Source organism: Echiichthys vipera, assembly GCF_963691815.1.
Source record: "Echiichthys vipera genome assembly, chromosome: 3".
Classification (NCBI taxonomy): Eukaryota; Metazoa; Chordata; class Actinopteri; order Perciformes; family Trachinidae; genus Echiichthys; species Echiichthys vipera.
The window spans coordinates 10,178,434-10,190,923 of record NC_139828.1 but is presented as its reverse complement, the minus strand read 5'-3'; positions in this window follow the sequence as shown (position 1 = coordinate 10,190,923).

The window sequence follows — 12,490 nt, the reverse complement described above, 5'->3', positions numbered from 1 at the left end:
GCTTATGACAAGTGCTGTTCTCACCTGGGACTTTCAGCGGTACAGAGGCTGATCGGCCTGATTCCATCAGTGCCTTTCAAAGATGTCTCTTCCTGGTTTATTACACGGACAGAACTTTCTCCGCCTCACTGCTGCCGAGTGATGAATTATGAATAGATGCCAATCCAGCAGCACCATCGGCCAGGCCTTAGGATTACTTTCAATTTGCACACCGCTCCCCTCGCTACCTCGCCGGCTCGCTCCGCTAGTCAGACTTCCTTCTCAAGGGACCTCAAGGGCAGTATTCAATTGCCGCTTGAAACTTTAACCCCGCCAATCATGTAAAAAGTTTGAGAATTGTATCTCTATGGATGAACTGTATAGTTACATGATGAGCTGCACCTTCATTTGACTCCTACGTGAGTGGCATCGCTTCTTACTCGTAGATAACATTTCTCACTTTCCCTCTGGAAGAAAGAGGACGGAGTAGTGTGCGGCCTCTCTCAGATACTCGTTGACTCCAGATAACCGGTTGTAATTGGCCTGGTTGATGAGCAGGCAGCAGGCAGTGAAAGGGGAAGTAGAAAGGACAGGGATACTTTTAATGAAGCCAATGAGAAGGACATGGAGAGCCTGCGGGCTTCAAGAAGGATTAGAGCAGGCTCCAGCAGATTTAGGCTTATGATGCTTCCACAAGTCTTTCACCCTTCAGGGACTGAAAACGGACAAGGAAAATGTTGAAGTCAGAATATCGAATGAGATTTTCGACTTTTACAGTGTACGTGATGTGCAATACTCTGTTTATCTCCTCCTCTGTTTTACGATGATCTTTAGCTGCCCTCCATCCAGAGCTGTTGGTAAACAAACGGATTTAGCAAAAGGTCAGTGTCCCCAAGACACCAACCTTTTGATATACAACTCACACACATCCCCCTGCAGATAGAGGACAGTGTTTGTGTTGTGTTTGTGTGTTTGAATATTCATGCCTGTCTGTTTCTGTATCTCTGTGCATTCATCCGTTTTCATGTGTAAATTGGTACACATAAATCTGTGTGTGTGTGTGTGTTAGAGATGATATGAAGTGTGAAGGGCTATAAGCGTGTGCTGTGTGATGCCCGCCTAATATGTCCCGTCTCTGCCTCTCTCGATGTGGCAGGGGAGTGTGAGAGTGACGGAGAGACGAGCCAATTGGCATGGAAAGAGCCTGGGCTGAAGTGATGGCTGGCGGCATGGCAGACGGGCCAGCCAGGCAGGAAATAGATGCCAGCAGAGATACTGATCACACTCACCTCCACCTCTTGATGACTTTGTCTTTCTGGTTCTTGTCTCTTTGCCATATATCTAAGTGAAAACTGCAAAGTGCTCTGTAATTCCGATAAACAGCTGTAGTTGTGCATTTACAGGAAAAATTAGGTCACATTCAGGACTCCCCTGGGACTTAAAGTTGGCTTTTAAAACAGTAGCAGGTCATTTGAGCTTGTGAAATGATTCTTATTGACCTTTGGTACAAGGCTGTATTCATGCTTGGAATGGATATCACTTTTCTAGGGGTCATTTTGTCTGTGACTGGAATTTGCTTCTTGATTTATTACGTTTGACTTTGTTTTATAAAGGGTAACTGTGCTAAAAGTAGACAGTATTTTAATCCCCCCTAAACACTAATGCCAGATGATGAATTGTTATTTTTCGGGTCTACTTTGTCTGAACTTATTGGAAAGGAGGGAAAACAACAGACGTGTTCCTTGTTATATTGACCCCAGTTTTCATTTTCACCAGCATAATGGCAATAAAAGAGAGTATATACAGTAATACGCTAAACAGGTGCCACTGAATACTGAAGCAGTCAAAGCAGAAGAGTTGACAACCAGCAGATTACTCTAAAGTTATGAGATTCACAAAGTAATGGATGTTTCCAAGTCATTACATTTAGTATTTCATCACTTTCAGGGACACAAATCTCATAGTTAAATGTTCCCTGGCGCCTTCAAACTGGATTTTGTTATTCTATCAGTCATCAGTCACTGCCAGACACAATAAGGCCAGCAGCGACCTAATAAAAAATTCTGTTTTATTTCCCTGCTTTTTTAAAACAGCCCCTAAAGATTCGGACAAGGACAAATGAACATTTCGGTCTGTTCACTGAGCACGAACAATTTGTCCGTTCTACCAGTTTCCCCCAATTATACCCCATCTGTCCTGGTGGTCTGTCACTTCTCATCCCTGCTGCACTTGTGTAAGAAGCATGCAAGCTGCCTGGGGAGGGGGGGGACTGCTGCTTGACTGACACTCTGATGACGAGGGTTTAAAGAGAGGAAGGACATTAAATACGCTAGCTGCCAGTGGTAGCCTTCCCATCCACATGGGAAGCTGGCTTAGGAGACAGGCGGGACGCCGACCGATGTCGTTGTTCCACTGTGACACCCCTCAACCTGTCCCAGATGTAGACCTGTACTATGTATTTTTTTATTTTCTGCCAAAATAACTGTATTTTTTGTCACAGAGTAACAGAATTTAGACTTTGCCTATAGGCTTAACCTGAAACAAACAATTTAAAACACACATAAAACAGGGGTAAAAGTGTTAAAAGCTGACAGGAAGTACAATGTAAATTGGTCAGGGTACAGTGCATATTTAAATTAGTTCAAGGTGATGCTCGCAGAGGGAATAAAGGATGTTTTGTAATGTTTTCCTGAGCCAGTAAAACTTTGAAAGTGCCATTTAAAGGATATGACACAGACACTTTAAAATGACTGATAGTAGCCTATAAAATGGAGACATGGCTGTTTAAGAAGCCGCCGTAGGCAACTAAAAGAATAGTTTAACATTTTGTGAGATTTAAAAATTAAGTTGTAAAGTGCGCCTCCCAAAATCTCTAGGGCTTATTAATCTACACTTTGTGTCTCATTTGTTAAATCCATACAAAATCCTTAGTCAAAACGTCAAGGGCATGTGTGCACATAGCATTTTTTCTGAGCGCCAATAAGGAGAGAGCTTATGTGGCCGCTCTGACTTTTAGTGCGCCAGCTTCGAGCGGTACTACTTATCTGAACTTTTTAGAAAAGGGTTGGTGTTGTCACAGGCGCTCCTGTTTGGGAAACTATTACAACAGAAGACAGAGAAGCCTGTTTGTGGGAGCCGAACACTCACTGTTGCTGGTGTACACAGGACCTATGGCTTTACATGCCCCAAACAGCCCATGTTTTACAGGTGTTAGGGGGTCATTCCTTTGTGTTCCCAGGTCGCATAAGCCTATGCCTTCGCTGATTTAATTGAGCATTTTGTTAGGGTTAGGGGTTACGGTTAGGGGGTAGGTTTAGGGTCCACATAAACATGTTTGCAATGGAATTTGGCACTGATTGTGAAAAAAGCAGGGAACATAGGACCCTGGGAACATAGGACCCGGGGAACATAGGACCCTGGGAACATAGGATCCTGGGAACATAGGACCCTGGGAACATAGGACCCTGGGAACATAGGATCCTGGGAACATAGGACCCTGGGAACATAGGACCCTGGGAACATAGGACCCTGGGAACATAGGACCCTGGGAACATAGGATCCTGGGAACATAGGACCCGGGGAACATAGGACCCTGGGAACATAGGACCCTGGGAACATAGGACCCTGGGAACATAGGATCCTGGGAACATAGGACCCTGGGAACATAGGACCCTGGGAACATAGGACCCTGGGAACATAGGACCCTGGGAACATAGGATCCTGGGAACATAGGACCCGGGGAACATAGGACCCTGGGAACATAGGATCCTGGGAACATAGGACCCTGGGAACATAGGACCCTGGGAACATAGGACCCTGGGAACATAGGATCCTGGGAACATAGGACCCTGGGAACATAGGACCCTGGGAACATAGGACCCTGGGAACATAGGACCCTGGGAACATAGGATCCTGGGAACATAGGACCCTGGGAACATAGGACCCGGGGAACATAGGACCCTGGGAACATAGGATCCTGGGAACATAGGATCCTGGGAACATAGGACCCTGAGAACATAGGACCCAGGGAACATAGGACCCTGAGAACATAGGACCCTGGGAACATAGGACCCTGGGAACATAGGATCCTGGGAATATAGGACCCAGGGAACATAGGTAAGTAACAGACACATCAACCATGTGTTTGGATCTCTTTTCTGACTCTGTGTATTTTTTTTTACCTTCAAAAAGAGCCAGGGTAGCTTTATGCTGAGCTACATTAACCGTCTCAAGGCTCCAGCTTTATGTTCACCAAACTGTACTGAACTCTTGGCAAAAGTTCAATATTATACAATTTACTAAAGACCATTAAGATCCATTGAACTTTACTTTTACTTTCAGTCACAAGTTCAATTTCTAGAGAATATTTTCTCTATTAATAAAAGCCTTAATGGAAAGCACTCAATGCCATAATATGAAATATATAATGTCCAACATTAATGACTGTAATTGGATTTTTTAATCATCATTAGTCTATTCGCTGTGAGCTCTCAAGTCTCATGAGGCCTTGAAATAAACAAGCACCGGATAAATAAGTCTGCCACCCATATAATAGGCCTAACTTGATGGAGCGCAGTAATGAATTACTGTTACAGACAATGCTAATGAAAGTGTGTCCATATGATAACACTGCTCTGGGTCCCATAAGCCTCGGCTGGCATCGCTGAGTGTGTATATGTGACCGGGCAAAGATGTGTCACCCTGCGTTACAGTGACGGCCTCTGGCCCCTCAAAGAGTGGCATCGAACTTAATGTTCTTTTGAGCCACGGGTCCCTTTGTGTTAACTCAAACTGACTGTGCTCGGAGGGTCGGGATTGTGTGGGTGGGTGTTTGTGTAGGACTCCCAATATTTGTTTTAACCTTCAGCTGTGAACACGCCTCAGTAAAAATTGATAAAAAAGAAACCAGGTCAGACCCTGTCATCATGATGGTGAGTGAGTAAGGCATCACAGCCCCACCTGTCCTCTCACATTACTCGTATGGGATGATTTCCACCAAGAAGCCTTAATAAAAACAAGGCAGTATTCTAATCTGTAGTTATTTTTTCTCAGAAGTTTTTACTCAGACAGACATAATAAAATTGGACATAAATCATAAAAGTAGTTTCTCTCAGTTCCAACAGGAGTTTATTTGCATTGTAAGGAGACAAGGTCATTTTAGTGTCAAGGTTGTTTTTTTTAAATCACGTTTTGTGTGAAAGTGTTTCCCTCTAAATTCAAATTTCGCCTCATATGCACCATGTGGATGTTACTTTGTTCGTCCCAGAATGGGAATCACATTCTGGTCTACTGTGGTTACAGTTAGTGACAAAACTGTAATGAATGTACCTCTGTATGATCGATCAGTGTCAATACTGGATCGTGGGTCAAACACCTTGTTCTCCTATTAACCTGAAATGTACTGGTGCAATTTAATTAAGAACTATTCTAATGGGATGAGGTTTATTATTGATTCCAGGATATCCTGCAGTTGGAACTAGATACTAGAAGTATCAGACTTTGCAGGTCTGCTTCGGTCATACACGGCATACATTTTAATGGTTGAATACTTTACACTTTATTTGAAAAGTTTTATGTGAAGGAAATAAATGCAGGCTCTTGGCACTGCTCGGCATGTTGCATAATAATGTGATTGTGAACACAGTAGCTCAAGAACAATTCTTTCCTGGGTCCAGACTTTTGAATCTGCCCACTCCACCGAGTTGACTCATTCGTCTGGCATCGTGACATTAAGACTGCGGCTTCTCGACTGAAAAAAACATTTGAAAGCCGTGTGTTTGCACTCACTGGTCAAAAACTTGTGCTTACGTCTCGCAGGCTCCACTGTAGCCTACGGCATCACTACTGTTGGCTGTTCAAACGATGGCTAAAAAGTTTTGAGCGTCACAACCTCTGGAAAATGACTCATTTCAGATTAATTTAGTCCGATAACATTTGATAAGTTAAGATGAGCTTCACAATTTAAGTATTTTATCCCCATTTAAGTTAGAATAGAGCTAAAACAGAAGTAAGCCAGCTCGGACCGGGCGTCTCTTGTGATTGGTTGGGGAAAATCAAATCCCCCTCCCCCATGGAAATCAGTTAGCGTGCAGGAAATCCCTGAAAAGATTTAGTTTTTGCCAATGCCAAAAATGCCATGATGTCCTACCACATCCCTTTAACGACCATATTATCTTATTAGATTTTGCAGTACTTTGCAGCTTAAAGCTGTATGTTAATGTATTTAAATGAATTACGGACATTGTTCTCATAATTCACATTCATTAGTGTGATTAATGACTTCATTAGCATAGATGTTAGTTTTCACAACGTTATGCAAATGATTGTAAGGTATTTGGCAGCTCACATGCCTCTCGTTTTATTATGTTTGTCCTTTTGTATGTGTTTATTTTAAAGAAGGACATATTACAAGCTGACAGATTTTATTAGGTTCAGAAAGATGGAAGACGTGCAACACGCAGGTCTGTGTAGTCGTTTGAATAATTGGACTCAGTGCCACGTAAATCTTTATTTTTTTACCCTTGGTTGAAGCTAAAATGTAGCGCCAAGGTTTAGTTTATGCATAACAAGTAGAGACTCAGTCACTGTCGCTGATATCGCTGATGTAGATCAGTGCTGTTGTGAGTCTGTGGTATCATGTGTTTGTCTTTGGCTCTAGGGCTGTTGCCCCTCCAGGTAAGGTTAAAGTCTCCATGTCACTGGGACATGACCATGCAGCATAGCACCTTCAATTATTTAGCTTCTGTTCGTAGAAGCCTTTACGTCTATAAGCCCTGAAACAGTTCTCTATTATAAAAGATTCATGGCACATGTCAAGACACATTTTTAATCACCCCTTTGTGTCCTTTGGTTTCACTGTTCATGCTCTGCATTGGACAGACGTGCAATTTAAGCGTCTCACTGTAATCCATTATTATAATTAAAATCCAATTTGGCACCTTTTGAAATAGTGTTTTGTATGAATCTGCATGCAGTGCTGTGGTCTAATTGAAATTTCTGACACACCTTATCAGTATACTGTGGCAGTATTATTATGCATTATCCACATTTAAAAAGTAGCCTATTTGCACACGAAGCCCCTCATCCATCTTCTTCTGACTTCTCCTGTCACTTCAGTGTCCACAGCTTATACTTACAAAAACTTACATTCATGTAAACGCAAACATACAGCAACCCCAGCTTTCTATTCTCCACCCAGTGACTAGGTGTCCTTGCCCGTGGTCTGCGCCATGGCCCTGCCAGTACTAACGATCCATCATCAGACTGCAAGGTGGAAGTTACAGGGTCATAAAAAGGAACAAGCTTCTCAGTTTTTTCTCTCGCTCTTGCCTTTCTTTTTCATCAGGTGAGCGGGAGTGTGTGTAACGGCCTGTGTGGGTATGTGTGTGTTCCCTGGGACACGCACTGCCAGGGGCTTCAGGGTCTCCCAACACGGACTGATAGATACTGACGACGGCTTCCCTCAGTGTACATGAGTAATGTGTTTTCTCTGCTGGGAACGCACACACACAACACACTGAGTTTGTGCTTATGTAAAGCGCAATGAGTGGGCATTGGACATGCTTGAAATCAGCATGATAATACTGAGTAGCCATTTCAGGGGCTTTTGTGGATGTAATGCATCGGCCTGTGTGCCTTTTCTGGGGAGCGCTTGGCTACACCCACACACTCTCGAACACACTTCCTGCTCATTTGTCAGCTGTGTCCTACACCTGCAGCATGATTATCGGTCTGGCAGTCTCACCCCCTGTTCTGCTGCTGTTCATTCTTTCAGGCTCTGTCTTGATATAGATTTTACTCTCTCGCATACACATTCATATTTATATACATATATATATATATATATATATATTTAGATAATGTTTATTTCCATGATGTTAAATGATAGGTCTGGTAATACTCTATTATTTTCTTATTGTCAACAAATCCCATGAAAACAAAATCTAACAAGATTTTTTCTGTGTATCCAATTCCAGACATAGTTTATTTTAATGTGCAATAGAGCTCCATTGTTGCCCCAAAACTATAAAAACAAACCCCCAAAAACCACAGGAATCAGCCACACTGTTGCAACGGCTGATATGCATGGCTTCATTATGATGAACATGGGCACTGTAGTTTATTTTGAGTCTATCCCACTTTAACATCCTGCTGCCTTAAACAATCACTAAAGCACCAAATGTAGATTAATCCGTGGCTAAGAATGGTCCCCAACAAAAGTGCTATTTCCTCCTGTTTGAGTATTGTTTGTTAAAACTAGAATGCCTATTTAAAAAAAAAAAGAGTATATATCTGTGACATGTTTTAAAGATTGATATCTTCAGTAGAAACAAACAGGCTTTAGGCTGAGAGCGACAGACACTGGAGAATTCATACTGAGGGATGTAGATTTTGGTCTTGTGGGCTTTTTTCCAAAACAATGAAAACACAGAATGACTTCTTATGCTTTAACATCTCATTAAATGTGAGCTTAGATACACATAGCTCTGCATTTGCATAGATGTGCAGTCTACTAGCTTCTGGGCTGCATTTAAATCTCGTTTCACTCTCTCTCTCTCTCACACACACACACACACACGCACTCACACTTTTCAGCTTATTAAAGAAGCTTTATGCATACATTAATAGGGTGTGTGCGTGTTTAATGTGTACGATTTGGCCGAGCATCAGCGCTGCCCTCTGTCTGATCCCATCCTAATGTCCTCATGTTGAAACATGCGGGGCCCTCACCATCTATTTTTTTGAATAGCTGAGAAGGACAGCGTTTGCATGATCCCTATTAGCCTAATTTGCTGTCTTTCAAGCCCCTAATGTGTTCTTCTTTAACAAAAAGAGGCTGGAGTAAGGGTAGTCTCAGAAATAAATGAGCAGTTTGTGCACGGAGCGGCGGTGAGGGGAAGAGGGAGTAGAGAGGTGGCAGAACATTTCACTGAGCCCTCTGCCCCTGCAGCTTCACAGCCCACTTTAGTGTCTAAATCTGGCTCTGATGCCATCTAACCTGCACTTGGCTTTTTTTTTTTTTTATAGCTGAAATGCCACACTTCTCTAACTCACTCGATATCCACAGCGTTTTGGATGGTAATTGGACTGCGGTCAGAGCACACACAGAACACTAGGGCATCTAATCTGCCATCTGTACTCTGCAGACTCTGAGCTCAGGATGACCCACGCTGACTGGAGCTGCACCTGGCAACCTGCGTGGAATTGGATGACTGTGATTGTTAGATGATTGCTTATCACTTAAGTAATTAAATGATTAGACTCCAACTGTAATCAGGAAGACATCAACTCTTTTCAATCTTTTATTTTGTAGAACAAAGATCAGAAACTAATAACAGCAATATCAGTAAAACCATCTTGAATGAAAACAACAACTTCACATGGTTTGTGCACGGCCCAGGTACAGGAGAGATCTGCAGCAGGTGATTAAAACCGCCTAGAATATCATTGGTACGCATCTACTGGTCATCAGTGAATTTCAATGAGGTCCCTGTGCCACACTAACAGCCTGTTCACTCTGCTGCCTTCTGGCAAACATACAGATGTATCTGCTGTCTTACCACCAGACAACAGAGCAGCTTCTTTATTCAGGCTGTGAAACTCCTCAACTATCCAACATATACTGTATATATATATATACTGCATATTGTTATTTTTTTTATATTATGTAGCAAAAGGGGACTACAACTTGAACTTTGTTCTGCAACCCTGTGTTGAGAATAGAGCCTTGAAAATAAAGTTAATTAAACAAGACTAAGAGGGAGCTTGTGACTGGAGGGTCGCCGGTTCAATCCCCAGGACCGGCAGGATAAATCTGGGTGGGGAAGTGTAGAAGCGGCACTTGCCCTTACCTTTCTTACTATCACTGAGGTGCCCTTGAGCAAGGCCCATAACTGCCAAACTGCTTCAGTGGAGCTGCTCAGTGGCTGGCGGAGCAGACTGTGATTGTACTGGACAGATTCCAGGTGTGAATGTGTATCTGTGTGAATGTGGTCAGGTCTACAGCTATGGTACCGGCTCTCTGAGACTCTACTGAGGAACAGCGGTGTTTTGTGCTAAGTGCTAAAATGCTAAACATCAGCATGCTATCATGGTCACATTGACGATGCCAACATGCGTGTGTTTAGCAGATGATACTACTGCTGCTTTCAAAGAGCTTTTCCCCAACCTCGATGGAAAACGTCATGAGATCAAGGAAAGCTGGAAAGACAATTTGTAGAGAAAACTTAGGCAGAGAAAACCAAAGCGCTCAGAGAATCCAATTGCACTTACACTCAGCTCGTAATTATGTGACGCGGATGTTGCTGTTGACGTGGTTCTGCCTTCGGTACAACTACAATGTTCTGGACTACGAAAATCACATCTGGATATCGTGGTGAACGTGACTGACTTCTTATTTTCCATCTTATTCTGCATTAATTACGTCTATTCATGTGTACATGTGTTTTACTAATTGTAAAGTACTGAGCCATAGTTTATTATTGGTTGATCCTGTATCCCCCTGAATACCAATTAGTGTGATTGTATGGAAGATGAGCATAAAATGTCAGGCCTACAAAGTGGGTGACCTAAAAGATCAGTGCTTTCTACCAACTGTATAGATGACCCAATCGTACGATCAGTTGTGAAATGAGTGTTTAATAAAGAGTAAATGTGTGTTGTAACCCAAAATGGCCTATGTTAAGGATAGGGTCAGGAATGCCCTTTTGACTTTGCTAAAGTTTAGTCTAGATGACACGGGGCATTCAGAAACAAGTAAGACAGGGGAATCAAAAACTAATAATCATGTTGGCACCAGCAGCCGCTATTTACCGTTCGACATCATAAAAGGGGGCATCAACAACAGCTCCTCTCTTTGATGAAATTTTAATAAAGTCATATTCACAGTTTTTTTCCCATCAGCTCCTGACTAAAGCCTGCCTGCTGTTGATGCCATGGCTATCACTGCACATGACTATCATTACCCGGCAAAGTACTGAATATGAGGCAGATGTTCATCTGCATGAGTGATTTAAAAAAACATATATATATGTTAGATGTTAAATGTTAAATGGAAATCATAGCAAGCTTCATAGCAAGAATCTTTGACCTTGACTCATACTTGTACTTTGAGCTTCTACTAGAACATGTTTGCATGCTTTAATGTTCAAAAACACTTTGTTTCTCTTACTGTCTTTCTGGGTTTACCTGTATTCACACACAATTTTAGCGCTTTTTTCTTTGACCCGACTACTGAAAAACCCAGTCTTCTCTGATTTGCTTGCTAGAAATATATGGAGTACTTAGTGCTCAAGCTGCAAGTGAAGATACTCAGGGCGCACTCACACTGTCCTTCCGCACCGCGACCCGGGCTTTAGGGTACTTGTCCCCCCTCCCTCTCCCCCCCGCGCCCCAGCCCCGTTTTTACTCACACTGCCAGGGCCTCGGCCAATGCTTCTTGCTGTCCATATGTCATCACGCCGTAACACGTCACACGCATTGATCGTGTGTGTGTGGCTTTGTTTACAAATCTTTCCATAGACCTCAGAGTTTTTGTGCGTCTTGTCGACTGTTTTTGTATCTTTTCATCCGACCAAATCTGCAGTAAACACTCCACCTCCGCATCACACAAACGTGAACCTTTCACCACCATTGTTGTTGTTGTTAAAAGTCCGCGCATGGTCCGTCCTTCTATTTACTATGTCCGAACAGGCGCACATACCGCTACCGCCGTAGGGCTCGTGCAAACGGCTCGTGGACGGCCCGCTTGAAAGAGGTTGAGTGCGAGTGCGCCCTCAGATACGGAGCCAAATCTTAGTGGCTTGTTGAAATCCATGTTTTCACAATAAAACTTACTGGCTTGTCTTATTTCATAGTTTGTGGGTTGGTTCCATTCCAGCACTGAAAGGGATTTCATGTTATGTCCCCTTTAAGTTGGAAACAAACCTTTAAGTCTGTAGTTGCTTCAGGCTACATGAATTCGTTCCTTGTTGCAAACATGTCACCTAAAATTGTATCACAATGGAAATGCGAGCTGCAGCTTCAAGCATCTCAAGAGCAGACAACACTATGAAGCCGTCTTCTTTGATGTGTGGTCGCATTCTGTCTTTCACGGTCCTGGCAGCCCTGTTTGAGTGTCTTTTTGTAGTGGAGGACGTCCCACGTGTTGGCAATGCGTAAACAGGCTGTTGGGATTTTATATAGAGTATGTTTGGGCTTTAATGTATCTGTGTTACTTTATTGTTTCAAAACTAACATATCATACTTACTTTTTTTCTCCTTTCCTTTTATTGTCCCCTTCTGAGAAAATGTTATTAATGCATTTAAAGAGGTTTATGCCACTAAATAAACACACTCTGTGCTTAGCCTCCTAGCTCAAATAATATTATTCTTTAACTTTTAATTAAAAAATCGGTTAAACTTTCATGCACTTAAAGGCCACAACTAGGGCTGGAGGATATGGCCAAAATCTTCTATTCCGGTATAAGTCATTTAATTTCTCGATAAAAATATATATCATGATATAACATTA